Here is a 27,728-nt window from a genome sequence, read left to right on the forward strand (position 1 = left end):
TTATCAAAGTAGCGAACACAAATTAAACCAACATGATGAAAGTGACTAGATGAAATTCCCGTGTACCCTCAAGAATGCTTTGCTTATCATAAGAGACCGTTTTGGACTGTCCTTTGCCTCAAAAGGATTGGGCTACCTTGCTACACTTTTGTTACTATTATCGTTACTTGCTCGTTACAAATTATCTTGCTATCAAACTACTCCGCTACTTACAATTTCAGCACTTGCAGACATTACCTTACTGAAAACCACTTGTCATTTCCTTCTGTTCCTCGTTGGGTTCGACACTCTTACTTATTGAAAAGAGCTACAATTGATCCCCTATACTTTTGGATCATCAAGGATATTTTCTGGCGCCGTTGCCGGGGAGTGAAGCGCCTTTGGTAAGTGGAATTCGGTAAGGTAACATTTATATAGTGTGCTGAAATTTATTGTCACTTGTTACTATGGAAAACAATCCTTTGAGGGGTTTGTTCGGGGTATCTTCACCTCGTCTAGAATCACAATTAGCTACCCCTCAACCTAGTGCACCTACTGAAAATATTGAATATGAAATTCCTTCGGGTATGATAGAACACACTACTACAGGATGCTGCTAACGTGACACTACGATCAGAGACCCTTCGAGAAACTGTGTGCGATGCAATAATCGCAAACGGTGCTATATGAAAACCGTCAGAAATGTATAAAACATTTGCGATGACGGATGCATAAAACACGGTTTAGGTTTTAGTTGCGTGTGCGATGAAGGGCATACGGTTCAGTTCAATTAACTGTTTGCGATGAGGAGGAACAAAAGAAACGGGTAACCAGATAAAGGCGTGTGCGGTACACATCATACGGTTCACTCGGATGAACTGTTTGTGATTAGGCAACACAAAAGAAATGGTTAGCCAGATCAAGGTGTGTGTGATTGAGGGCATACGCTTCAGAAGGATTAACTGTTTGCGATTAGGCAACAGAACAGAAACGGGTCAGCTAGATCAAAGTGTCTGTGATTGATGGCATACACTTCACATGGATGAACTGTTTGCGATTGGCCACAACAAACTGAAACAGTTAGATAGATCAACGTGTGTGTGCTAGACGGGCAGACACATTCTAATTAAAAGAACTATGCGCGATGGTGCTGACATTGCCTATTGCGGTGCACCCTATGGTGCAAACGCCACGTACGCGGCCGAGAAGGCGTACGTGCCCACGTTACGCCTTCCGGGAATAGTGCCGCACTTATAACCATTAGTAAATTTTGAGCATGCGTACCATCACATTCCAAATTGCAAACCTGTTCACACCGATCAAAACCTAAACGGTTTCCCACTTAGGGGTGTATTACTATGCGGTTATAAATACTACTCCTCCAAGATGACTGCACATTCCTCCTCAACTCCTCATCCACAAAAAGTCAAAAACATACAAGTCATTCATCATCGTTCCCTTGTGTCCGCCATGGCCAGCATGAGTTCTGGGTCGAGAGATTTCCACCAGGGAGAGGCGAGCCTGGAAGCGGGAGCACGAGAGATGTTCTGCCTCGCCACAAAAGTAGCCAACATGTCCCGCCGCACGACCATAGCAGCACAGAGGTCCCGCCGTGCTGCCTAAGCAGCATGGAGGACCCGCCGCGTCGTCCATGCAGCAAACTGGTCCGACCGTGCCGTGGAAGCAGAAGACATGTCCCACCGTGCCGCGAATGCAGCAGAGATGTCCTCCCACGCCGCAGCGGCTTGGGAAATTGCCTCGCGGGAAGACGAGGACTCTTACAGGTGCATGCGTGCCCTCGTCCTCAGGCAGATGGATCAGATCTCTAGGTGGGCGAGGTTGCAGGATGACCTGCAAGCCTCGTTTGAACATTCTACTGACGTCATCCGATAACTAAATAAGAACAATGCGAAGCTCTGGGCCGAGCATGACCTGCTGAGGGCGAAGATCGTCGGAAGTGTGGAGCAGCAGGAGTAGACCATTGCCTTGTTGAAGAGGACCGGCGTCATCGTCGAGAAACTTACGGACGAGAATGCCATGCTGCGCATCGAGCGCAGAAGGCTAGTGGAGGAATCCGTGGATGCTCTCAACCAGCATGTTGAGGACAGGAAAGAGCTTGTCGCCGCCCGCCGCGGAGACTAGTTCCTGTTGTGGCTTCCTTCTTCTTTTGCCCTTGTGTATATCGGGCGTTGCCGCATGTGTCTTTTTTCAATTATGTTTATAAATATGTAAGACAATTATTATCCAATGTCATCGTCCTTATATTCATCATGCTTGCTATAAGTCGCAGACGATCCCATATAGGTCCGGCGGATCTTACATCAAGATCCGTGCAAAACTTTCTTTTAGGATTTTCATTTTTCTCTCTTAAATCTCAGTCCAGTGAGACATATAGTCACGCCGTAGAACAGGTGCTCGGGCGCCATTAATGGAGACGTTGGGAGGGAGGTGCGCGGTGGGTAGGGGTCAAAAGGGCTCTCCTCCCGATGAGCACGCGCAGGGGTCTGATCACACGCCTCCCGTACTCAAATAGCTACCTCGCACGGCACCTCCTAGCCAATAAAAAAGGGGACGCGTGGCCGCACATAATTGGTAAGTTGAACGCCCATGATTTCAATAATACTTGCGTTTCCGATTTGTAAGTGACAACACTTGTTCCAAAATGACTTTGTTAATTGTCAATGTGTGCGCCTTCGCAAATCGGGCAGAAAAATTACCACAGCATGTTGGTGCCATGTCATGAGACCATGCCAAGTTTCATGATTTTCAGGCGTGTTTTGGAATTACATGAATTAAAAAACCAAGTTTCTCAATCTTTCCGGCCGAGTCACGATGCCCAGATGTTTGAATTTCACTCCCATCTCTTGCATGGGACCTAAAAATTCGCCCAAGGACACACATGTGATTTTTCAAACAACTTTGATGCACCAGAGCATGTGCTTGTAGTTCAAATTTGAATTATGCACATCAAATGCCCATCAACGCAATTAATGTATAAAAAAGGCCAAACGAACCTAGAATAATTCCAAAATTTAGCACAGTACTTCTATTTGGTCTAATTTGGTTGTGTAAAAAAATTAAGGCGGGAGAAGGCAGTGTACGTATGCCATTTCGCACATGGAGGTGATACGTTCCCTCTCGAAACCACGAGCCTTCTTCAGGGAAGCTCCGGTTTGCCAGAAGCTTACACCAAAGCTTGTCCCAATTCGGCCAAAAAATTACCGCAACATGTTGGTGCCATGTCATGACACCATGCTGAGTTTCATGATTTTCGGGCGTGTTTTGGAATTATAGGAATTAAAAAACCAACTTTCTCAATCTTTCCAGCCGAGCCACGACGCCCAGATGTTTGAATTTCACTCCCATCTCTTGCATGGGACCTAGAAATTCACCCAAGGACACACATGTGATTTTTAAACAACTTTGGTGCACTCGAGCATGTGCTTGTAGTTCAAATTTGAATTATACACATTAAATACCCAGAAACTCAATTAATGTATAAAAAAGGTGAAACGAGCCTCGAATAATTCCAAAATTTTGCACGGTACTTCTATTTGGTCTAATCTGGCTGTGTAAAAAAATTAAGGCGGGAGAAGGCAGTGTACGTATGTCGTTTCGCACACAGAGCTGACACGTTCCCTCTCGGAACCACGAGCCTTCTTGAGGGAAACTCCGGTTTGCAAGAAGTTTACACCAAAGCTTGTCCCAATTCGGCCAAAAAAATTACCACAGCATGTTGGTGCCATATCATGACACCATGCCAAGTTTCATGATTTTCAGACGTGTTTTGGAATTACAGGAATTAAAAAACCAAGTTTCTCAATCTTTCCGGCCGAGCCACGACGCCCAGATGTTTGAATTTCACTCCAATCTCTTGCATGGGACCTAGAAATTCGCCCAAGGACACACATGTGATTTTTCAAACAACTTTGGTGCACTGGAGCCTTTGCTTGTAGTTCAATATTGAATTATGCACATTAAATGCCCATAAACTCAAATAATGTATAAAAAAGGTGAAACGAGCCCGAAATAATTCCAAAATTTTGCACGGTACTTCTATTTGGTCGAATCTGGCTGTGTAAAAAAATTAAGGCGGGAGAAGGCAGTGTACGTATGTCGTTTCGCACACGGAGGTGACACATTCCCTCTCGGAATCACGAGCCTTTTTGAGGGAAGCTCTGGTTTGCAAGAAGCTTACACCCAAACTTGTCCCAATTCGGCCAAAAAAATTACTGCAACATGTTCATGCCATGTCATGACACCATGCCAAGTTTCATGATTTTCAGGCGTGTTTTGGAATTACAGGAATTAAAAAACCAAGTTTCTCAATCTTTCCGGCCGAGCCACAACGTCCAGATGTTTGAATTTCAGTCCCATCTCTTGCATGGGACCTAGAAATTCACCCAAGGACACACATGTGATTTTTCAAACAACTTTGGTGCACTGGAGCCTGTGCTTGTAGTTCAAATTTGAATTATGCACATTAAATGCCCAGAAACTCAATTAATATATAAAAGGCCAAACGAACATGGAATAATTCCAAAATTTAGCACGATAATTCTATTTGGTCTAATCTGGCTATGTAAAAAAATTAAGGCAGGAGCAGGGAGTGTATGTATGTCGTTTCGCACATGGAGGTGACACGTTCCCTCTCGGAATCACGAGCTTCTTGAGGGAAGCTCCGGTTTGCAAGAAGTCTACACCAAAGCTTGTCCCAATTTGGCCAAAAAAATTACCGCAGCATGTTGGTGCCATGTCATGAGACCATGCCAAGTTTCATGATTTTAAGGCGTGTTTTGGAATTACAGGAATTAAAAACCAATTTTCTCAATCTTTCCGGCCGAGCCACGACGCCCAGATGTTTGAATTTCACTCCCATTTCTTGCATGGGACCTAGAAATTCACCCAAGGACACACATGTGATTTTTCAAACAACTTTGGTGCACTGGAGCACGTGCTTGTAGTTCAAATTTGAATTATGCACATTAAATGCGCATAAACTCAATTAATGTATAAAAAGGCCAAACGAACATGGAATAATTCCAAAATTTAGCATGATACTTCTATTTGGTCTAATCTGCCCGTGTTAAAAAATTAAGGCAGGAGAAAGCAGTGTACGTATGCCGTTTCGCACACAGAGGTGACACATTCCCTCTCGGAACCAGGAGCCTTCTTGAGGGAAGCTCCGGTTTGCAAGAAGCTTACACCAAAGCTTGCCCCAATTCGGCCAAAAAAATTACTGCAGCATGTTGGTGCCATGTCATGACACCATGCCAAGTTTCATGATTGTCAGCCGTGTTTTGGATTTACAGGAATTAAAAAAACCAAGTTTCTCAATCATTCCGGCCGAGCCACGACACCGAGATGTTTGAATTTTATTCCCGTTTCTTGCATGGGACCTATAAATTCACCAAAGACACACATGTGATTTTTCAGCAAACTTTGGTGCATTGGAGCATGTGCTTGTAGTTCAAATTTGAATTATGCACATTAAATGCCCAGAAACTCAATTAATGCATAAAAATGCCAAACGAACCCGGTATAATTCCAAATTTAAACACGACACTCATTTAATAGTTGCATGTTCACCGTACGTAAATGTTCTAGCAATTCAAACACCATCCTTTCCCTCCGTAACACCATTTTGTCTTTCAAAACATAATGAAAAAAATCAAGTATACCACAAACAGTTTACTAGAAAGAATCGTGCGGGATGCGATATAAAATATCTTGGCGCATCATCTTGTCTGGCTTACGTAGGAAGCTTCGTCGTTTACAGTCCACTGCCCCCGCTTGAACCACACTTGCGCGCTAGTTTCTCGCGGCACCGAGCGATTTTTTTTGCCACCGCGGAAATATCTATCTCCCCGCCCCCTCCCTCCTACCAAAATCCATATTTCTACTGTTCCTCCTTGCTTTCCAATTTCAAACCTTCACTGCTGCTTACTGGCAGCTCAGCCTCCTCGCCGGCGACCCTTCTTCTTGCAGCGCCGTGTCCTCGCCGGCGACCCTTCTTCTTGCTGCGCGGCCTCCTCGCCGCCGACCCTTCTTCTTGCTGCGCAGCCTCGTCGATATGGTCAGGTAATCCACACCCCACCCACACCATCCTCCTCCTTTCCCGTCCCACATGCCCCGATTGACGGAGCGACACCTTCCACCGAAATCATTGCCCCCCTCCTCCAATTAAGCGCCGCCCACAGCCATTTTATATGTAGTATAACATGGAGCTGAGTAGCATGCGGCCGCATGCGCGAACGAGGTCGCTATGGCTAACATGCGTGTCGACCTCCAGATCTTGGAGGAGCACCTCTTCTTCGAGGCCACCGTCGACAATGCCGCGGGTTGTCTACATTAAAATACTGTTCATGATGTTTTCTCGAGGCCACTGCCAGTGCCTTCTAGTGATTTGTCCTCTGTAATGTTAATATGCAATCTGATGTTCAGTTAATAGTTTGGTCCTCTGAAATGTAATGTTCAGTTAAAACTTTGGTCCAACAATTCTACATTTCGTAGTACTATTCTCAAGCATTCTTTGTTTTGTTAACTGTCTTATCTTCTAGTACATGTTTCTATTCTGCAATGTCATGCTCAGTTAACTATTTTGGTTCATTTGGTCTGCTGTCCATTTAACTGTTTGGTTCAGTTTTGCAATTTGATTTTCATTTGTTGTGGGTACAATTTTGTATTGTTATGCATGTGGCACCAATCGAATTTGGCTGTACTCAATACATATTCTACTGATAGTATGTCAACTCTCAGTTAACCTGATCAAGATCTTCCTTATGTGTGTTGCAGGGAAACAATGGGAGACACTACGGTTTACCATCAAGGTTTGTTCAAGCAGGGTCCTTTGGCTAATAGCACATTATTATGCAGTTGCAGGAATCATTCCAATATTTAGGTTTCTTACAATTTGGTCTTGCACATGTAGGTGCTGTTGTCAGAGGCTTAGACCCACTGTTCGACCCATTTTGCATATGGGGAAATAAGATGTCCATGAATATCAATCAAGTCAAGAAACTCAGAAAGATTGTTAGGATGTAGAAACTTGCGACGAATAACAACAAGATCTTTGTTTGCACAATGAAGAAGACATCAATCAACTATAGGATGGTACCAACTCTTTTACCTTGTTTTTACCCCTTGCACCATTTCAAAATTTACAACAACTATTTATGCATAGCTTTGTTTTCAGTACTTTTCAACGCAGTTCACCGATGATTACCTCTCAAACCACATGCATGGTCAAGAGGCGAGGAAGGTATTCATTCAACACCCACGGTACAATACTGAAGTCTTGCTAAAGAGGACGAAGGTTGGGCGGGCAATTATCCATAGCCACTGGCCTAAAGTTGCAAGGACATTCAACATCACTGAAGGCTCAATATTTGCCTTCCGCTTCTGTAGTTTTCCCAGATGAGATTCATCTGTCTATTTACCGTGTATGATGCTACTTTCCAAAGGTTTTTGATGTTGCATGTGAAACTTGATGCTGTTGTGTAATGGCATAACTGAGTGCCGAAGCTATCTAATGTAATTCGATTATGAAATCCTGGTTGCTTTTATACGGATATGAAATATCTGGCGTGTTTTATAAGAAATATTAGTTTGATTAGTACATGGATTATCAATAATAGGCCAATTACCCTGCTTATTGGGGTTTTCTATTTCCAATGGTTACTCAGATAGCACCGTGGGCGATGAACTCAAACAACCTGCACGGTTTCTAGAAAGTAGGCGTGTTCAATCAACTAACAATCACACACGGCTTCCGTCAGCGAACTACTTGCGTTGGGCCACCTTGCACAAACGTTTCCACACAAAGAATTGTGTGGGATGTACATACTGTTGGGGAACGTAGTAATTTCAAAAACTTTCCTACGCACACGTAGGATCATGGTGATGCATACTAACGAGAGGGGGGAGTGTTGTCTACGTACCCTCGTAGACCATAAGTGGAAGTGTTTATCAACGCGGTTGATGTAGTCGCACACCTTCACGATCCGTCCCGATCAAGTACCGAACGTACGGCACCTCCGCGTTCGGCACATGTTCAGCTCGATGACGTCCTCGCCTTCTCAATCCAACAAGAGGGGCGAAGTAGTAGATGAGTTCCGGCAGCACGACGACGTGGTGACGGTGTTGGTGAAGAACAATCTTCGCAGGGCTTCGCCTAAGCGCTACGAAAACTATGATGGAGGATAAACTAGAGGGGACGGGGTTGCCGACACACAGCTTGGTGTTTCTTGATGTGTCTTGGGAGCTAGACCCACCCCTCTATTTATATGTTGAGCCTTGGGGTCGAAACTTGGAGTAAAAGCCTCCACAAAGTCGGTTTCACCCGAAAGGCAAGAGTCCTTCTCAGACTCCAGGGCCAGACGCCAGGGTTCCCGGTGTCTGGACCCACATGCCAGGGACCCTGGCATCTGGCCCCTGGACTCGGCAAAACTTCCTTTTGCGCTTTCCAAAATCCTTGTGGGCTTTCCCCTTTGGCCCAAATAAAGTGTTCTCGTACCGAAACATTTTGGGAAACATCCGGAACCCCTTCCGGTGAATTCTGGAACCCTTCTGGAGACCAAACACTATTATCCCATATATCAAACTTTATCTCCGGACCATTCCGGAGTTCCTCGTCATGTCCGTGATCTTATCCGGAACTACGAACAACATTCGGTTACCAACATTAATAACTCATAAATACTATATCGTCAACGAACGTTAAGCGTGCAGACCCTACGGGTTCGAGAACTATGTAGACATGACTGAGACACTTCTCTGGTCAATAACCAATAGCAAAACCTAGATGCCCATGTTGGCTCCTACATATTCTACGAAGATCTTTATCGGTCGAACCGCATAACAACATACGTTGTTCCCTTTGTCATCAGTATGTTACTTGCCCGAGATTCGATCATCGGTATCTCAATACCTAGTTCAATATCATTACCGGCAAGTATCTTTGCTTATTCCGTCATACATCATCCCGCAACTAACTCATTAGTTACAATGCTTGCAAGGCTTATAGTGATGTGCATTATAGAGTGGGCCCAGAGATACCTCTCCGACAATCGGAGTGACAAATCCTAATCTCGAAATACGCCAACTCAACAAGTACCTTTGGAGACACCTGTAGAGCACCTTTATAATCTCCCAATTACGTTGTGAAGTTTGGTAGCACACAAAGTGTTCCTCCGGTAAACAGGAGTTGCATAATCTCATAGTCATAGGAACATGTATAAGTCATGAAGAAAGCAATAGCAACATACTAAACGATCAAGTGCTAAGCTAACGGAATGGGTCAAGTCAATCACATCATTCTCCTAATGATGTGATCCCTTTAATCAAATGACAACTCATGTCTATGGTTAGGAAACTTAACCATCTTTGATTAATGAACTAGTCAAGTAGAGGCATACTAGTGACACTGTGTTTGTCTATGTATTCACACATATATTATGTTTCCGGTTAATACAATTCTACCATGAATAATAAACATTTATCATGAAATAAGGAAATAAATAATAACTTTATTATTGCCTCTAGGGCATATTTCCTTCAGTCTCACACTTGCACTAGAGTCAATAATCTAGTTCACATCGCCATGTGATTTAACACCAACAGTTCACATCACCATGTGATTAACACCCATAGTTCACATCGTCATGTGACCAACACACAAAGGGTTTACTAGAGTCAATAATCTAGGTCACATCGCTATGTGATTAACACCCAAAGAGTACTAAGGTGTGATCATGTTTTGCTTGTGAGAGAAGTTTAGTCTACGAGTCTGCCACATTCAGATCCGTATGAATTTTGCAAATTTCTATGTCAACAATGCTCTGCACGGAGCTACTCTAGCTAATTGCTCCCACTTTCAAAATGTATCCAGATTGAGACTTGGAGTCATCTGGATCAGTGTCAAAATTTGCATCGACGTAACCCTTTACGACGAACCTTTTGTCACCTCCATAATCGAGAAACATATCCTTATTCCACTAAGGATAATTTTGACCGCTGTCCAGTGATCTACTCCTAGATCACTATTGTACTCCCTTGCTAAACTCAGTGTAGGGTATACAATAGATCTGGTACACAACATGGCATACTTTATAGAAACTATGGCTGAGGCATAGGGAATGACTTTCATTCTCTTTCTATCTTCTGCCGTGGTCGTGCTTTGAGTCTTACTCAATTTCACACTTTGTAACACAGGTAAGATCTCTTTCTTTGACCGTTCCATTTTGAACTACTTCAAAATCTTGTCAAGGTATGTACTCATTGAAAAAACTTATCAAGCGTCTTGATCTATCTCTATAGATCTTGATGCTTAATATGTAAGTAGCTTCATCGAGGTCTTTATTTGAAAAACTCCTTTAAAAAACTCCTTTATGCTTTCCAGAAAATTCTACATTATTTCCGATTAACAATATGTCATTCACACATTCTTATCAGAAATGCCGTAGTGCTCCCACTCACTTTCTTGTAAATACAGGCTTCACCGCAAGTCTGTATAAAACCATATGCTTTGATCACACTATCAAAACATTTATTCCAACTCCGAGATGCTTGCACCGGTCCATTAATGGATCGCTGGTGCTTGCTCACTTTGCTAGCACCTTTAGGACCGACAAAACCTTCAGGTTTCATCATATACAACTCTTCTTCCAGAAATCCATTCAGGAATGCAGTCTTTACATCCATTTGCCAAATTTCATAATCATAAAATGCGGCAATTGCTAACATGATTCGGACGGACTTAAGCATCGATACGAGTGAGAAAATCTCATCGTAGTCAACACCTTGAACTTGTCGAAAACATTTTGCGACAATTCGAGCTTTGTAGATAGCAACACTACTATCAGCGTCCGTCTTCCTCTTGAAGATCCATTTATTTTCTATGGCTTGCCGACCATCGGGCAAGTCAACCAAAATCCACACTTTGTTCTCATACATGGATCCCATCTCAGATTTCATGGCCTCAAGCCATTTCACGGAATCTGGGGTCATCATCGCTTCCTCATAGTTCGTAGGTTCGTCATGGTCAATTAACATGACCTCCAGAACGGGATTACCGTACCACTCTGGTGTGGATCTCACTCTGGTTGTCCTACGAGGTTCGGTAGTAACTTGATCTGAAGTTACATGATCATCATCATTAGCTTCCTCACTAATTGGTGTAGGAGTCAGAGAAACAGATTTCTGTGATGAACTACTTTCCAATAAGGGAGCAGGTACAGTTACCTCATCAAGTTCTACTTTCCTCCCACTCACTTCTTTTGAGAGAAACTCCTTCTCTAGAAAAGATCCATTCTCAGCAACAAATATCTTGCCTTCGGATCTGTGATAGAAGGTGTACCCAACAGTTACTTTTGGGTATCATATGAAGACGCACTTCTCCGACTTGGGTTTGAGCTTATTAAGATGAAACTTTTTCACATAAGCATCGCAACCCCAAACTTTAAGAAACGACAACTTAGGTTTCTTGCTAAACCACAATTCATATGGTGTCATCTCAACGGATTTAGATGGTGCCCTTTTTAATGTGAATGTAGCTGTCTCTAATGCATAACCCCAAAACTATAGTGGTAAATCGGTAAGAGACATTATAGATTGCACTATATCAAATAAAGTACGGTTATGATGTTTGGACACACCATTACACTGTGGTGTTCTAGGTGGCATGAGTTTGTGAAACTATTCCACATTGTTTTAATTGAAGACCGAACTCATAACTCAAATATTCGCCTCTGCGATCAGATCGTAGAAACTTTATTTTCTTGTTACGATGATTTTCCACTTCACTCTGAAATTTCTTTAAACTTTTCAAATGTTTCAGACTTATGTTTCTTCAAGTAGATATACCCATATATGCTCAAATCATCTGTGAAGGTCAGAAAATAACGATACCCACCGCGAGCCTCAACACTCATCGGACTGCATACATCAGTATGTATTATTTCCAACAAGTTTGTTGCTCGCTCCATTGTTCCAGATAACGGAGTCTTAGTCATCTTTCCCATGAGGCATGGTTCGCAAGCATCAACTGATTCATAATCAAGTGATTCCAAAAGCCCATCAGCATGGAGTTTCTTCATGCACTTTACACCAATATGACCCAAACGGCAGTGCCACAAATAAGTTGCACTATAATTATTAACTTTGCATCTTTTGGCTTCAATATTATGAATATGTTTATCACTACGATCGAGATCCAACAAACCAATTTCATTGGGTGTATAACCATAGAAGGTTTTATTCATGTAAACAGAACAACAATTATTCTCTAACTTAAATGAATAATAGTATTGCAATAAACATGATCAAATCATATTAATGCTCAACACAAACACCAAATAACATTTATTTAGGTTCAACACTAATCCCGAAGGTATAGGGAGAGTGCGATGATGAACATATCATTCTTGGAACTACTTCCAACACACATCGTCACTTCACCCTTAACTAGTTTCTGTTCATTCTGCAACTCCCGTTTCGAGTTACTACTCTTAGCAACTGAACCAGTATCAAATACCGAGGGGTTTGCTACAAACACTAGTAAAGTACACATCAATAACATGTATATCAAATATACCTTTGTTCACTATGCCATCCTTCTTATCCGCCAAGTATCTAGGACAGTTCCACTTCTAGTGACCATTTCCTTTGCAGTAGTAGCACTCAGTTCCAGGCTTGGGTCTAGCTTTGGGCTTCTTCATGGGAGCAACAACTTGCTTGCTATTCTTCTTTGAAGTTCCCTTTCATTCCCTTTGCCCTTTTCTTGAAACTAGTGGTCTTGTTAACCATCAACACTTGATTCTATTTCCTGATTTCTACCTTCGCCAATTTGAGCATCGCGAAGAGCATGGGAATTAATTTAGTCATCCCTTGCATATTATAGTTCATCACAAAGTTCCAGTAACTTGGTGATAGTGACTAGAGAACTCTGTCAATCACCTTTTTATCTGGAAGATTAACTCCCACTTGATTCAAGCGATTGTAGTACTCAGACAATCTGAGCACATGCTCACTGGTTTAGCTATTCTCCTCCATCTTGTAAAGTACTGTCAGAGGTCTCATACCTCTCGACACGGGCATGAGTATGAAATACCAATTTCAACTCTCACAACATCTTATATGTTCCGTGGCGTTCGGTTCTAAGCCGTAAAGCATGGTGCACTAAACTATTAAGTAGTCATCATACCGAGCTTTGTCAAACGTTCATAACATGTGCATCTGCTCCTGCAATAGGTCTGTCACCTAGCGGTGCATCAAAGACATAATTCTTCTATGCAGCAATGAGGATAATCCTCAGATCACGGATCCAATCCGTATCATTGCTACTAACATATTTCAACTTTATTTTCTCTAGGAACATATCAAAAATAAATGGGGAGCTACATCGCAAGCTATTGATCTACAACATAGATATGCAAATACTATCAGGACTAAGTTCATGATAAATTAAAGTTCAATTAATCATATTACTTAAGAACTCCCACTTAGATAGACATCCCTCTAGTCATCTAAATGATCACGTGATCCAAATCAACTAAACCATGTCCGATCATCACGTGAGATGGAGTAGTTTTCAATGGTGAACATCACTATGTTGATCATATCTACTATATGATTCACGCTCGACCTTTCGGTCTCCAGTGTTCCGAGGCCATATCTGCATATGCTAGGCTCGTCAAGTTTAACCTGAGTATTCTGCGTGTGCAAAACTGGCTTGCACCCGTTGTAGATGAACGTAGAGCTTATCACACCCGATCATCACGTGGTGTCTTGGCACGATGAACTTTGGCAATGGTGGATACCCAGGGAGAACACTTTTATCTTGAAATTTAGTGAGATATCATCTTATAATGCTACCGTCAATCAAAGCAAAATAAGATGCATAAAAGATAAACATCACATGCAATCAATATAAGTGATATGATATGGCCATCATCATCTTGTGCTTGTGATCTCCATCTCCGAAGCACCGTTATGATCACCTTCGTCACCGGCATGACACCTTGATCTCCATCGTAGCATCGTTGTCGTCTCGCCAACTATTGCTTCTACGACTATCGCTACCCCTTAGTGATAAAGTAAATCAATTACAGCCGATTGCATTGCATACAATAAAGCGACAACCATATGGCTCCTGCCAGTTGCCGATAACTCGGTTACAAAACATGATCATCTCATACAACAAAATATAGCATCACGTCTTGACCATATCACATCACAACATGCCCTGCAGAAACAAGTTAGACGTCCTCTACTTTGTTGTTGCAAGTTTTATGTGGCTGCTACGGGCTGAGCAAGAACCGTTCTTACCTACGCATCAAAACCACAACGATAGTTTGTCAAGTTAGTGCTGTTTTAACCTTCGCAAGGACCGGACGCAACCACACTTGGTTCAACTAAAGTTGGAGAAACTGACACCCGCCAGCCACCTGTGTGCAAAGCACCTCGGTGGAATCAGTCTCGCGTAAGAGTATGCGTAATGTTGGTCCGGGCCGCTTCATCCAACAATACCGCCGAACCAAAGTATGACATGCTGGTAAGCAGTATGACTTGTATCGCCCACATCTCACTTGTGTTCTACTTGTGCATATAACATCTACGCATAAAACCTGGCTCTGATACCACTGTTGGGGAACGTACTAATTTCAAAAAAAAATCCACGCACACACAGGATCATGGTGATGCATAGCAACGAGAGGGGAGAGTGTTGTCTACGTACCCTCGTCGACCGTAAGCGGAAGCGTTTATCAATGCGGTTGATGTAGTCGTACACCTTCACGATCCGTCCCGATCAAGTACCAAACGTACGGCACCTCCGCGTTCTGCACATGTTCAGCTCGATGACGTCCTCACCTTCCCGATCCAGCAAGTGGGGCGAAGTAGTAGATGAGTTCCGGCAGCACGACTGCGTGGTGATGGTGTTGGTGAAGAACAATCTTCGCAGGGCTTCGCCTAAGCGCTACAAAAACTATGACGGAGGATAAACTAGAGGGGACAGGGTTTTCGACACACGACTTGGTGTTTCTTTATGTGTCTTGGGTGCTAGCCCTACCCCTCTATTTATATGTTGAGCCCTGGGGTCGAAACTTGGAGTAAAAGCCTCCACAAAGTCGGTTTCACCCGAAAGGCAAGAGTCCTTCTCGGACTCCAGGGCCAGACGCCAGGGTTCCCGGCGTCTGGACCCAGACACCAGGGACCCTGGTGTCTGGCCCCTGGACTCTGCAAAACTTCCTTTTGCGCTTTCCAAAAACCTTGTGGGGTTTCACCTTTGGCCCAAATAAAGTGTTCTCGTACCCAAACATTTCGGGAAACATCCAGAACCCCTTCCGGTGAATTCCGGAACCCTTCCGGAGACCAAACACTATTATCTCCTATATCAAACTTTATCTCCGGACCATTCCGGAGTTCCTCGTCATGTCTGTGATCTTATCCGGAACTCCGAACAACATTCGGTTACCAACATACATAACTCATAAATACTACGTCAACGAACGTTAAGCGTGCAGACCCTACGGGTTCGAGAACTATGTAGGCATGACCAAGACACTTCTCTGGTCAATAACCAATAGTGGAACCTGGATGCCCATATTGGCTCCTACATATTCTACGAAGATCTTTATCGGTCGAACCGCATAACAGCATACGTTGTTCCCTTTGTCATCGGTATGTTACTTGCCCGAGATTCGATCGTCGGTATCTCAATACCTAGTTCAATCTCATTACCGGAAAGTCTCTTTACTCGTTCCGTAATACATCATCCCGCAACTAACTCATTAGTTACAATGCTTGCAAGGCTTATAGTGATGTGCATTACCGAGTGGGCCCAAAGATACCTCTCCGACAATCGGAGTGATAAATCCTAATCTCGAAATACGCCAACTCAACAAGTAGCTTTGGAGACACCTGTAGAGCACCTTTATAATCACCCACTTACGTTGTACATTTGGTAGCACACAAAGTGTTCCTCCGGTAAACGGGAGTTGCATAATCTCATAGTCATAGGAACATGTATAAGTCATGAAAAAAGCAATAGCAACATATTAAACGATCAAGTGCTAAGCTAATGGAATGGGTCAAGTCAATCACATCATTCTCCTAATGATGTGATCCCTTTAATCAAATGACAACTCATGTCTATGGTTAGGAAACTTAACCATATTTGATTAATGAGCTAGTCAAGTAGAGCCATACTAGTGACACTATGTTTGTCTATGTATTCACACATGTATTATGTTTCCGGTTAATACAATTCTAGCATGAATAATAAACATTTATCATGAAATAAGGAAATAAATAATAACTTTATTATTGCCTCTAGGGCATATTTCCTTCACATACCTACAGAAATGATTTTCTGGGATTCATCGTGTGGGATGTACATACCTACGGAAATGATTTCTGGGATTCACCGTGTGGGATGTACATACCTACGTAAATGATTTCTGGGATTCACCGTGTGGGATGTACATACCTACAGAAATGATTGGGTTTCGATGCCTCGCCCGATCGCACACGGCCCCAGCCTGGGTCCCTGGAGGGCCGATCCCCGACGATTTCTGGGTCGTGTGGGAAGGACACCCTATCGCACACACTCACTTGGCGACGGTTCCAAATGCCGTTGCGGAAAGGGGTTTTAAACCGTTTGTTTAGGACGTCGCTGTACCAGTGACAACTGCTAGCTAATCCTTATGCAGGAGATGGAACCGAACATCCTGATATGCACTTGATATATGTAGAACAAATTTGTGGATTGTTTAAGCTCGCAGGTTTACCCGGAGATAAAGTTATGAATAAGGTTTTCCCTTTATCTTTGAAGGGAAAAGCATTGGCATGGTATAGGCTATGGGATGATACTGGATCATGGAATTGGAATCGTTGAAATTGGAGTTCCACCAATTTTTTTATCATATGCATCTAGTTCATCATGATCGGAATTATATTTATAATTTCTGGCCTCGTGAAGGATAAAGTACCGCTCTATCTTGGGGGAGGCTTAATTCAATGTTATATTCATGCCCCAATACCGAGCTCTCAAGAGAAATTATTCTCCAGAATTTCTATGCTTGGCTTTCTCGTAATGATCAAACCATGCTTGATACTTCTTGTGCTGGTTCCTTTATGAAGAAGACTATTGAATTATGGTGGGATCTTTTGGGAAGAACTAAACGCAACTCTGAAGATTGGGAACTCGACAAAGGTAAAGATTCAGGTATTAAACTTGAATATGATTGTGTTAAATCTTTTATGGATACCGATGCTTTTCAAAAGTTTAGCACTAAATATGGACTTGACTCTGAGATAGTAGCCTCCTCTTGTGAATCATTTGCTACTCATGTGGAACTCCCTAAAGAGAAGTGATTTAAATATCACCCACCTATTAAAGAAGAAATTAAAGAACTGATACCAGTTAAATAAGAAACTATACTTTATAATGTTGATCCAGTTGTTTCTTTTGCTTATATTGAGAAACCTCCTTTCCCTGTTAGGATAAAGGAACATGCTAAAGTCTCAACTATGGTTAACACAAGCTATACTAGAACACCTAAACCTGATGAACAAATTAAAGTTGAACCTAGTATTGCTATGGTTAAAGATCTCTTAGAAGAAGATATGGATGGGCATGTTATTTACTTCTGTGAAGAAGCTGCTAGAATTGCCAAACCTGATAAGAAAGATAAACATAGACCCGTAGTTGGCATGCCTGTCATCTCAGTTAAAATAGGAGATCGTTGTTATCATGGTTTATGTGACATGGGTGCTAGTGTGAGTGCTATTCCTTACACCTTATATCAAGAAATTATGAAAGACATTGCACCTGCAGAGTTAGAAGACATATATGTTACTATTAAACTAGCTAATAGAGACACCATATCACCATTTGGGATTGTTAGAGATGTTGAAGTCTTGTGTGGAAAATAAAATACCCTACTGATTTTCTTGTTCTTGGTTCCCCACAAGATGACTTTTGTCCCATTATATTTGGTAGACCTTTCCTGAATACAGTTAATGCTAAGATAGACTGTAAGAAACAAACTGTTGGTGTTAGCTTTGGTGATGAGTCTCATGAGTTTAATTTTTCCAAGTTTAGTAGAAATCTTCATGAAAAATAATTTCCTAGTAAGTATGAATTAATTGGTCTTGCTTCTATTGCTGTACCTCCTACCGATCCTTTAGAACAACATTTTCTAGACCATGAGAATGATTTTCATATGCATGAAAGAAATGAAATAGATAAAATTTTGTTTGAACAACGTCCTCTACTTAAACACAATTTACTTATTGAAACTCTAGGAGGTCCTCCTCCACCTAAATGTGATCCCGTGTTTGAATTAAAACAATTACCAGACACTTTGAAATATGCTTATCTTGATGAAAAGAAGATATATCCTATTATTATTAGTGCTAACCTTTCAGAACATTAAGAAGAAAGATTATTGGAAGTTCTAAGGAAGAACCGAGCTGCTATTGGATATACTCTTGATGATTTAAAGGGCATTAGTCCCAGTCTATGTCAGCACAAAATTAATATGGAACCTGATGCTAAACCCGTTGTTGATCACCAACGTCGGTTAAATCCGAAGATGAAAGAAGTGGTAAGAACTAAAATATTAAAGCTTCTGGAAGCAGGTATAATCTATCCTATAGCTGATAGTAGATGGGTAAGTCCTGTTCGTTGTGTTCCTAAGAAAGGAGGTATAACTGTTGTTCCTAATGATAAGAATGAACTTATTCCACAAAGAATTGTCACAGGCTATAGAATGGTAATTGATTTTAGAAAATTAAACAAAGCAACTAGAAAAGATCATTACCCTTTGCCTTTTGCTGATCAAATGCTTGAAAGATTATCTAAACACACACATTTTTTTCCTTGATGGATATTATGGCTTTTCGCAAATACCTGTTTCTTAACCTAATCAAGAAAAGATCACTTTTACTTGTCCCTTTGGAACCTATGCTTATAGACGTATGCCTTTTGGTTTATGTAATGCAACCGCTACCTTTCAAAGATGTATGACTGCTATATTCTGTGACTTTTGTGAAAAGATTGTTGAGGTTTTCATGGATGACTTTTCTGTTTATGGGAAGTCTTTTGATGATTGTTTAAGCAATCTTGATTGAGTTTTGCAGAGATGTGAAGAAACAAATCTTGTCTTGAATTGGGACAAGTGCCCCTTTATGGTTAATGAAGGCATTGTCTTGGGTCATAAAATTTCTGAAAGAGGCATTGAAGTGGATCAAGCTAAGGTTGATGCAATTGAGAAAATGCCATGTCCTAAAGATATAAAAGGTATTTGTAGTTTCTTAGGTCATGTTGGTTTCTATAGGAGATTTATCAAAGACTTTTCAAAAATTTCTAGGCCTCTTACTAGTCTCTTGCAGAAGGATATTCCTTTTGTTTGTGATGATGATTGTTTAGAAGCCTTTGAAACACTTAAGAAAGCCTTAATTTTTGCACCTATTGTTCGACCACTTGATCGGTACTTGCCTTTTGAAATTATTTGTGATGCTAGTGATTATGCTATTGGTGCTGTTCTAGGACAAAGAGTTGATAAGAAACTCAATGTTATTCATTATTCTAGTAAAACTCTAGACAGTGCTCAAAGAAATTATGCTACTACTGAAAAGGAATTCTTAGCAGTTGTGTTTGCTTGTGATAAATTTATACCTTATATTGTTTGTTCCAAAGTAACCGTTCACGCAGACCATGCTGCTATTAAATATCTTATGGAAAAGGAAGATGCTAAACCTAGAATCATTCGATGGGTTCTCTTGTTACAAGAATTTGATTTACATATCATTGATAGAAAAGGAGCTGAGAACCCAGTTGCTGATAATTTGTCTTGGCTTGAAAATGTGCTTGATGACCCACTACCTATTGATGATAGTTTTCCTGATGAGCAGTTAGCTACAATAAATGTTTCTCATAGTACTCCTTGGTATGCTGATTATGCTAATTACATTGTTTCTAAATATTTACCACCTAAATTTATATACCAACAAAAGAAAAAAATTCTTCTATGATTTAAGGCATTACTTTTAGGATGACCCACATCTTTATAAAGAAGGAGTAGATGGTATTATTAGACGTTGTGTACCTGAGCATGAATAGGGACAAATCCTATGGAAATGTCACTCCGAGGCTTATGGAGGGCATCATGCTGGAGATAGAACTGCTCACAAGGTATTGCAATCTGGATTTTATTGGCCTACTCTCTTCAAGGATGCCCGTAAGTTCGTCTTATCTTGTGATGAATGTCAAATAATAGGTAATATAGGTAAGCGTCAAGAAATGCCCATGAATTATTCACTTGCTGTTGATCCATTTGATGTCTGGGGATTTGATTACATGGGACCTTTTCCTTCCTCTAAATGGGTATACATATATTTTGGTTGCCGTTGATTATGTTACTAAATGGGTAGAAGCTATTCCAACTAGTAGTGCTGATCACAACACCTCTATTAAAATGCTTAAGGAAGTTACTTTCCCAAGTTTGGAGTCCCTAGATATTTAATGACTGATGGTGGTTCACACTTTATTCATGGTGCTTTTCGTAAAATGCTTTCTAAGTATGATGTTAACCATATAATTGCATTGCCCTATCATCCTCAGTCTAGTGGTCAAGTTGAACTTAGCAATAGAGAAATAAGATTAATTTTGCAAAAGACTGTCAATAGGTCTAGGAAGAATTGGTCTAACAAATTAGATGATGCACTTTGGGCTTATAGTACAACTTATAAAAATCCTATGGGTATGTCTCCTTATAAAATGGTTTATGGAAAAGCATATCATTTGCCCCTTGTGTTAGAACATAAAGCATATTGGGCAATTAAAGAACTCAATTATGACTTCAAACTTGCTGGTGAAAAGAGGTTATTTAATATTAGCTCATTAGATGAATGGAGAACCCAAGCTTACGAAAATGCAAAATTATTTAAAGAAAAAGTAAAAAGATGGCATGAGAAAAGAATTCAAAAGCGTGAGTTTAAAGTCGGAGAATATGTTCTTTTTTACAACTCTCGTTTCAGATTCTTTGTAGGAAAACTCCTCTCAAAATGGGAAGGCCCCTACGTCATCGAGGAGGTTTACCGGTCTGGAGCCATCAAAATAAATAATTCCGAAGGTACTAACCTGAAGGTTGTCAATGGGCAGCGAATAAAGCATTATATCTCAACTACGCCTATTAATATTGAAAGTAATATTATCCAAACCATGACACCAGAAGAACACATAAAATAGTCCTTCCGAAACACTCCAGAATCATGAAAATAAGGAGGTACGTGATACGGTAAGTAAACGGACTCCAAAAAATCTGCAAAAATATTTTTTATCAGTTTTGGAATATTTTAGAATTTTGGGAATAAAGAAACTTCCAGGAAGCCTCCCTTGGTGGGCACAAGACACAGGGCGCACCAGGCTTGCCTGACACGCCCAGGTGGGTTGTGCCCACCTGGGACACCTTCCGTACTTCATTTTTCTACCATATACTTGTCCTCCAAGATAAAAAAAATCTATATATACTTCCCGAACCTGCTGATCACCGTATCACGGAGAAATCCTCTATTCTCTTTTCTTGTTGTTTTTTGCCAGATCTGTCGGGCCATGCATCATGTCTTCTTCTTCCTCCAACAACATGGAAGAGGATGCTTGGTTGATGAAGATCGAGCTGAAGAGAGAAGATCCCATGAAAGCCATCGAAGGAGATGAGAGCAAGGAGGTTACCCTAGATCAGCCTTCGGTCTTCGAACAAGCACTGTCAGCTGAGAAGGAGGAGGAAGATATCCTTAAAACTTAGCTTACTCATCTTACGCCTGCTGATATTTAAGCCTTTCACATCATTGAAATAGTTCACATACAAAATAATTATCTCACTCGTGAAAATATTCTGCATCAAGAGCACATCACCCACCTCCGGAGCGTCATCCGTCGATTGGAGAATCTCTTGATCCTTAAGGATAGGATCGCTTCATCACCACCATCATCTTCTTCACCACCAAAGTAGAACTGAGTATCGGGTATGGGCACTCCCCTTGGCTTCCGCTATCTTTTTACTTTTACTTATTTTAGTTTGATCCTTTTGCTTTCGTTGAATAAAAGTTTAGTTCGATCCTTTCTTCTTTGAGAGTTTGCTTAATGTCTATCCTTGTAATCGTGTGCAAGTTATATAATAAAGTTTAGTATGAGTTTTGCTTTCTTTACTTTCATGTTGCAAATAAAGAAAATAAATAAGAAATGAAACAAATAAAAGAAAGGAAATAAATAAAGAAAATAGTATATACTAATCCTATGGTAGGTGATGGCACCACATAAGGAAAAGTATAAGTAGAAAATTTTATTAGAGATTGACAAACATAGCATTAGTCAATGATGCAACTCATGAAAGAATTAATAAGGGAAGAGAAGATTCACATATAAATATACTATCCTAGAAATCTTTTGTGATTGTGAGCCCTCATCAAAATATTATATGCCAAAATTGTTGACGTTGGACAATGAAGACAACCTAATGATTTATGTTTGTTCATATTCACATAGAAGTCATATTGTCATAGATCCTTTAACATGTGGTGCTTGCCCCCTATCTTTGCTAGCCAAAAATTCTACACTAAGTAGAGATGCTACTTGTGCATCCAAAAACCCTTAAACCCAAATCTTATTTTCAAGTGTCCACCATACCTACCCAGGGATTGAGCAAGATCCCTCAAGTAAGTTTTCATCGGTGCAAAAAGGCAATTAAAATTGCTTCCAAAAGTGTGAGATGATTTAGTGTAAGAGAAAATTGAGCGTTGCACGAACTTGTGATGGTGAAGAATAAAAGCGACAAACTGCATAATAAAGGTCGCTATCACAAGGGGCAATGTAACATGACGTTCTTTTGCACTAAGGGATTTAGGATACAAACAAATAAGCGCATGGCAACCTCTACTTCCCTCTGCGAAGGGCCTATCTTTTAATTTTATGCAAAGAGTCAAAGTTTTTCTCTCTATTCCTTTTATTTTTCTCTTTTGGCAAGCATCATGCGGTGAGGAAAGATCTAGGCACATATGTCCAGTTGAATATGGGTGACATGAGTTATTATTATTGACATCACCCTTGAGGTGAGTATGTTGGGAGGCAAAATCATAAGCCCCTATCTTTCTAAGTGTCCGGTTGAAACATTTTGCTCATGGGTACGAGGTGAGTGTTAGCAATCATAGAGGACTATATGATGGTTGAGTATGTGGACTTGCCTAAAGGCTTTGACACGTGACCCTTCCTGAAAAGATGATGAATTGTAGTTGCAAAGTTGACTGAGAACATAGTTTGTTGGTTTCTAATAGAGTTTTTTGCTTTATACTTTGATAGTGTGATGAACTATTACTTATTCATGAGAATTATATGATAAAAGTCCTATGATAAAAGTCCTATGTTTTATTTTATTGTTGTTATAATAATCAACATGATGCTTCTATGTCTGTATTTTGTTTTTATTGACACCTCTCTCTCAAAGCATGTGGACATGTTTTTCGATTTCGGTTTTCGCTTGAGGACAAGCGAGGTCTAAGCTTGGGGGAGTGTAACAACCCAAATTTTCAATTTGGAATGTTATACAATAGATCATCATTGCATACCATATTTATTGCATTTCGGTTGATCCTAGAAATTTCACGCAACTCAAGGACCCTCGGAGAGAGTTGGGGATTTCGTTATTTTCATATTTGAGTTGTCTCAAATTTTGAAACTAGGATCATTTGATTTTATTTATTTTATCTTCAATTATTTCTATTATAAAAATTCTGAGAGAGGGAATAAAATGACTTTCCCAAAATAAAGAAATATTGGGGATTTAATAAAAATTCAAATACGATTTTATTTTGGTTTTATTTGCTATTTTATTTGAATTTAGGAAAAATTGCACGTTTTCAGAAATTGCATTTAGGGCCAAGAAAATGTTCATCCTGTTCTAAATATTTTATTTAGACGGTGAAAATTTGTTTTGGCATTTTTAGAATTTTATTTATTTTTCTAGATTTTTTGTTACAGCGTTATTGTTCAAAAAAAAGAGAGACCCGCGCCCGACTGGGCCAAGGGCCCAGCCAGCCGCCGCCGCCTCCCGCCCGGGTCGGGACAGGAGTCCCGACCGCCGCCGCCACCGAGTCCGGGGAGGACCCGCCTCCCGAGGCCGCCCCCTTCCCCAAGTCGCCGCCTCCCCCCCTTTATAACCCCGCCGGACCCCCGGCAGCCCCACACCCACCGCCGCCTCCCCACGCCGTGTAACACCCTCGATGCGACTATAGCTCCCACATGTCGAGGCACGACTTAGAGACATAATCACATTGAAGGCATATGTCGCAAATTAGGCAATCTTCACAACATCCCATGTAATGATAACAAAAGGGGGATAACATAGTTGGCTTACACTCGCCACGTCAATCAAGTACATAAATAACATTACATCATCCAAACACTCATGGCCCGACTACGACGCCAAAATAAAAGAGAACCCAACATGCGACAACGGTCCCGTTCACCCCCAACTGGGCACCACTACTGATCATCGGGAAAGGAAACATAATATCATTGAGAGTCTTCGTCGAACTCCCACTTGAGCTCATACGCGTCTCCTGGAGCGGAATCATCAGGCCCTTCATCTGGTGTAATAGTAATCTGTGAGCCATAGGGACTCAGCAATCTCGCACCCTCGCGATCAAGACTATTTGAGCTTATAGGTATGGCAAGGTAAAAATATGAGTGGAGCTGCAGCAAGCGACTAGCAAATATGGTGGCTAACTTATTCGCAAAAGAGAGCGAGAAGAGGAGGCAAAGCACGAGCAAGAAAACTAGAGAGCAACCTACGCAAACATTACTACAACACCGTGTCCCCTTCCCGGACTCCGCCGAGAAGAGGCCATCACGGTAACACACTCTGTTGATTCATTTTAATTAATTAAGGTTCAAGTTATCTACAACCGGACATTAACAAATTCCCATCTGCCCATAACCGCGGGCACGGCTTTCGAAAGTTCAATCCCTGCAGGGGAGTCCCAACTTAGCCCATGACAAGCTCTCACGGTCAACAAAGGAATAGACCTCCTCCCAAGATGTTCCGATCAGACTTGGTACCTCGGTACTTCAAGACAACTCCGACAATGGTAAAACAAGTCCAGCAACACCACCCGCTGTGCCGACAAATCCCGATAGGAGCTGCACATATCTCATTCTTAGGGCACACCGGATAAGCTAAGCGTACGGGAGCCAACGTAACCCAAGTTGCCAAGGGACGGCCCCGCACGGTGCTCTAGGTTGGACCAATACTCAGAGGAGCACTGGCCCAGGGGGGTTAAAATAAGATGAACCTTGAGTCCGCGAAACCCAAGGGAAAAGGCTAGGTGGCAAAAGGTAAAGCCAAGGTTGGGCATTGCTGGAGAAGTTTTATTCAAGGCGAACTGTCAAGGGGTTCCCATTATAACCCAACCGCGTAAGGAACGCAAAAATCCGGGAACATAACACCGATATGACGGAATCTAGGGCGGCAAGAGTGGAACAAAACACTAGGCGAGAGGCCGAGCCTTCCACCCTTTACCAAGTATATAGATGCATTAAGATAACATGGCAATATAATGATATCCCAACAAGTAAATAAATGTTCCAACAAGTTACGGCCTCCAATCTTCACCTACAACTAGCAACGCTATACGAGGGGCTGAGCAAAGCGGTAACATAGCCAATCAACGGTTTGCTAGGACAAGGTGAGTTAGAGGTTCTACATGGCAATTTGGGAGGCTTACAAGCAAGTGGTAGGCATCGTAGCAATGGCATAGCAAAAGAGCGAGCAAACTAGCATAGCAAAGATAGTAGTGATTTCGAGGGTATGATCATCTTGCCTGCACAGTTGTCAGAGTTGACTGGATCCTCGAAAGCAAACTCAACGGGCTCCTCGTTAGCGAACTCGTCTCCCGGCTCTACCCAAACAGGACAAACAAGCAACAAGGATACAATCAACCACGTGCAAGATCAAGCAATATGATGAAATGATGATATGCTATGCGGGATGCAAAATGCAAGATATGACAGGAAATGCATGAACCTGGCCTCAACTTGGGAATCCAAGTGTGCCACTGGAAAGATGGGATGAAATTGCTTGAAAACGGTATAAAGAACGCCGGAATCGGAGTTACGGTTTGGAAATGGCAAGCGATTCAAAAATGACACCGGTCTGCGATTTACAGCAAGTAGGCATCTAAATGCAATGAAATGAACATGCTACAGCACCCAAACAAGACAACAAAATACATGGCAGGGATGCACACAAGATGCTTAACAAAAGTCTAGCACTGAGCTACGGCCAATTCATCCATTAACAGGTTCAAACAAGCATGGCAAAAACGCAAATGACAAACAGATCTCAGACTTAGTGAAATTAACACTTGTTTGGAATTTCAGATCATATAGCCCTCTTCGGAGCAACAAAACAACATGCTACAGGACCTGAACATGACAAAGAAAGACATGGCATGGAGCTACTCAACAAGCTTAACATAAGTCCCTTAGTGACCTTGAGCAAAAAGGGATCACAAAATATACTAACAAGCACACGAACATAGCAAAAATATAATCAGTTTTTAGACTTAGTGAAAACTGGGACATGCTGAAACTTAACTCACGAAGGCATGTTTACGAGCTTGATGCACTCACCACGGTGCAAGTCATGGCAAGACAAGCATACATCCCTTAAGAAGACACAAAATGCAAGCTAGGAATGGCAAGAACAATGGCATAGCATGCACGGATCAACCACAATAACATCGGCAAAATCGCAAACAAGTTGACGATCTGCCGAGATTCGCAACGAAGCAAAAGTTGAGCTTGATTGACTTAAGCTAGGGTGCTCCATAATTGCAAACAAAGACACGGATGGATAGAGCACTACAAGGTTAACAAAACTCCCTTACTGATCATCCTCAAAAGAGGCACGGATCACTAGGAAACAACAAGAACATATGGCATCGTGAGATAAACAATCCCAGGACTTAGTGAAATCACTAAGTCCCTGAAAACAGAATTACCGGGTGCCTCACTTTGCAAGCTTGCAAAAGTCACTACACACATCCTAAAAATACATGGGTTGCACCTATGGAAAGATGACAAAACCCTTAACAAAACATATGAAGAACTCACGGGCATATCATGCACACAATAATCATGGCAAAAATGACAAAAGTGCTAAACGGAGTAGCAGATCTGACAATTATCTCAAGTAGCCCTCTTCTAACAGCATTTCAGGCGTCAACATGAGCTCAAATGAAAATGATGCAATGGAATGAAATGATTTACTCTCTGATATGAACATTTTGATATGCCATACTCCCAAATCGGAGCTACGGGTGCAAAGTTACGGAGCCGCGAACATGAGCATATGGATCAAGAATTCTGGGACTTGGCAAAAAAATCAACCTCTGGATCTGGATCTAGGGTTTGCACGAAAACCGAGGCAAACTCCGGCAGCACTGTTTACGACGGCGGCGGCGGGCACGGAAGTTGAGGATGGCAGGGACGAGGACGGTGGCCGGCGGAGGCGAGGTCGCTGGCGGCCGGGGCGGCGGCGCAGGGCCCCGCGGCGGCCGGAGCTAGGAGCGAGGCGGCAGGCTCCTGCGGCGGCTCGGGCGGCGGCCGGCTGGGGCAAGCGGCGCGCGGCGGCTCCGGCGCCTCGGGCGGCCGGGCGCGAAGAGGAGGGCGGCGGCTGGCGGTAGGCGGC

Source organism: Triticum dicoccoides, chromosome 7A (genome assembly GCF_002162155.2).
Source record: "Triticum dicoccoides isolate Atlit2015 ecotype Zavitan chromosome 7A, WEW_v2.0, whole genome shotgun sequence".
Classification (NCBI taxonomy): Eukaryota; Viridiplantae; Streptophyta; class Magnoliopsida; order Poales; family Poaceae; genus Triticum; species Triticum dicoccoides.